Source organism: Branchiostoma belcheri, unplaced genomic scaffold, assembly GCF_001625305.1.
Source record: "Branchiostoma belcheri isolate BF01 breed outbred unplaced genomic scaffold, Haploidv18h27 scaffold39, whole genome shotgun sequence".
In the NCBI taxonomy this organism is placed as follows: domain Eukaryota; kingdom Metazoa; phylum Chordata; class Leptocardii; order Amphioxiformes; family Branchiostomatidae; genus Branchiostoma; species Branchiostoma belcheri.
The window spans coordinates 2,033,182-2,037,110 of record NW_017804009.1 but is presented as its reverse complement, the minus strand read 5'-3'; positions in this window follow the sequence as shown (position 1 = coordinate 2,037,110).

Here is a 3,929-nt window from a genome sequence, read left to right as displayed (position 1 = left end):
CGGGTAGTTTTTTGAAAATAGAAGTAATTTTGGTTTAAACATAAAAATTTTCTGAGTTTTATATAAAATTACACTTCTTTTCCAACATTAATAACATCTTACATAATTAAATATAAGTTAAATCATTTAATATGCATAGAATATGCTAATTTGATGACGTCATTGGTCAAAATCCAATATGGCGGACTATATTATTAGCTCTGACGTCATATGACGTCATAATTACACCAAAGTTATTAAAATTTAATTCTATTACTACACCATTCTCTGAAAACTTGGTAGACATAAGATGAGTGCATAAAAACATATAAAAACGGAAATAAGGTAATGTATAAGAACGCCAGTGTATCCATTATGATCGAAAGCCAGCTGGGGTCCGCGCGGACCCCAAAACGAAAATACAGATATAATTTTTTTTATAAATGGTAGAAACGGAGTTTTCTGCACTGTACTGAGAGACAACTTTGTGGGTGACAATTACCTAAAAATTTTCAGAAAAAAAATCTTTAGAACAAAAAAAGATACTACAGAATATATAGTGCTGTTGCCGTGTGGGTGCATGTGTACTGTTGTTTAAATTAGTGAATGGTGTCTGGGTGTGTGTGTGTTCACGCGAATACCACGTGACACAACTATGCAAGAGGAAGCTACGCAACTTGACACCTGTGCGAACAAGAACAATATGATTATGAACGGGGATAAGTCCTATGAGTTGAGACTGTGCTTTTAAAAAAATCCACCTGTTCCACCTCCCCTCACACTTGGAGGCAAAGAAGTCCCGGTTGTTGAATGTGCCACGTATCTGGGCTTCAAACGTCACCGCAGCCTTGGGTGGGACAGCCAAATCTTACACATGGCAAAGAAAGGCTCAACCCGTCTTCACTTTCTCCGTATGCTCAAGAAGGGCGGGATGCCACCAGAGGACCTGGAAACTGTGTATACGACTCTGATACGACCTGTGTTAGAGTATGCAAATGTCGTGTACGTGGGCTGTAACACAAAACAGAACAACACTCTTGAGGCTGTACAGAGAAGGGCGGCGAGAATCATCTACGGCAACAGTACTCAAACAACCCCCTTCTCCACCCTCCAGGACAGACGGGAAACTGCAGCAAAAACTCTGCTCAAGCAAATGCGGCATGTCAGCCACACTTTGCATTCTTTGATGCCCTGCGACAGACACCAGAGCACACGGCGGTCCCTGAGAAATGGAAACCACATCTCCGTTCCGAAGTTCAGAACTGAAAGACTGAGGAAATCTTTTCTGTTTCAGGCAATAAGCCTCAGCAATCAATAGTCCGCCACCTGAGCTACAAAATTTTAAATCTATTTAATTTTAATCGTCAATGTTGTGCTTTTTAATGTGTATCTCTTTTCAAGCTATTTTAACATGTAATCACTTGTGCAATTCAGCCAAGCAATGAATATTGGCTGCCAATCAATGTGAATAAAAAAACAGTTTCAGTTTTAGTTTTTCGAAAAGTTTCGAAATGTTTGTAATTGGCTAAATGATCTGTGAAATCACTAATCCCCCCTAGCCGACTGGAGCCCAAAAATAGAAAGGACAGGGGGCATCCCGTGGCGAATCTGGCTGCCCGACCCTCAGCGACCAGCGATAATGTAAACAAACACCTACACAAACGGCCGCGTGAGAAATCAACTCCAGTGCGCGGAACTTGCTCTCGAAAATGTATCAAGCCGCTACGCTTCCCCCCGCGGCTGCCATCCCTCCCCACTTATCCCACACTAGTTCAAATCACGTCAAAAAAAACCCATCAAAACATGCACAGAAGCGTGTTCATATCTTTCATGTTACGGTTAAAACTTAGAACCTCATTTTGAGCGAACGTTACAAACACGAGACAAAATAATATTTTCGAAAACAAATCGCAATCTTATCAGCGAGGTTTCATTGATTCCTGTTAGATTTAACCGGTACCAAACCGCGGCAGGCAGCTAAGAACAGCGACATATTTGCCACGGTTAGCACAAGTGGCGGTGATATATTTGGTAGACATGATGGTTTGTTAGATTTGACCGGTTCCGGCCGACAGTCGGCGCTTTCGTATACTAGTATTACAGATGCTCACGAGTTTGGTGAGAGTGTTTCTCAGATCCAGTGTAAAAACCGAAAGGGGCGAGCATGTCACAACCGGGAATCGAACCCGAGTTGTCCGCTTGGCGGTCACCAACGCTAACCATTACACTAAAAGGTCGCACGATCTTCCGAGTCCGACATCCCTGGAGCTGCCACACTTATCCTCAGTGCCAGTACTCACAGGGCCCACATCGGGCGCCACTGTAAAAACCGAAAGGGGCGAGCATGTCACAACCGGGAATCGAACCCGAGTTGTCCGCTTGGCGGTCACCAACGCTAACCATTACACTAAAAGGTCGCACGACCATTTCGCATGGTCAGTTAGCACTGTTACACCAGGTCGTGCCGCCATGTGTTTGTTTAGATATCAGTGTGAATAGCAGCCCTATCCCCCCAGCCGGTCCCACCAGGCACGATAATGAGACGTTGATTGACGGCACATGTGGTTCACATCTGAACAGTTTCAAAGAAAGAATTTATCGAGAATGCTGACACCCCTCTGTGTGAAAGGTCAGATCAGTGGTCGAGACCTCAATGGTCCTTATACATGCAAAGGTCAAAAGTTGAGGTCCACTTTCACACTGAAAGGGGTGTCCATACGCTGTGACAACGCATCATTTTCACGCACTAAAACACACATACTAAAAAACCAAAACAACGTGCACCATCTACAGCCCAATAGCAAAACGTATACCAAGTCCCAGACATACCCGTCCACCCAAACGCGAGAAACGGCTGCGAACGTAATTTTCGTCTTCCCTTACAAAACCTCCGCGCACGGGATATACATCCCTACCCGGAGGTAACAATATGTAGGAGGTAGATATATGATCTTAGGAGGTAACGTTTCATGAAGTTCGTCATGTGCAAAAACTTAATGTTGTTCATAGACCTGAGATGTATACTGACATCATGATAGGGGCAAACGCACTTAATTTCACAACTAGAGTTCCACGATCTCATACCTTCGCCAAATGATGTTAGCCTTTACGACTACAGAAAATATAATATCTTAATCCCCCCTGATTATGCAAATATGGACCTAAATTGCATGTTGATCATATTCTACACCAAAATTATCTTATCTTAACACAGAATTCCATTATAGCATTTCCTACTAAATTATGAAAATCAGGCCCTTATTTGAATAACTTATGCTTAATTATGTTCACCTTCACTTAACTTTCAATACGTTCATGCCTATGAGAATGTCAGGTAAGCTAGTATTTTTCCCAGGAACTGTGGCCATCTCACAATGCAGGCTGTATGAATTCATTAATTTAACTCACTTTTCAAGACTATACTAGCCTGTAAGCTTTCCGTTGCCATGGAAGAACATTTCCTTAGCAACGGTTGCCATAGAAACAGACCCGCAAATTTCATGTGTACTTAATGTGTTCCTAAGTTTTACATCAGATTTTTCAATGCTGCTACATTACCTTGACTATCTGTTAGGCCATGTTGATTTGATTATATGGATGACATCCTCCGGGAGCCCCAAAAATGATGCGCGCGTGCGAATAAAAAAAAAACTTTGCAAAAAAAAAAGTTCTTTTCATTATGAAATCTACGTGGTCATGAGGGTTCAGCAAATGGCACAGAATATGGTTTGGCGAATAATCTAGTCTTCAAGTTCATTTCTTTACAATTTCGTCTTTTTTCGTTTGATTTTGGCATTCTACGACATTGGTATAGTTTTTTATTAATTTTTTTTGTAACTTATGGTATATTTTTGCTCATTTTGCAACTGTTTTGTACGATTTACAGTATGGTTGAAAACTTTCTTTTTTGAAACGGCCAAAATTCATGCGCGCGCGGATGTCATCCATAT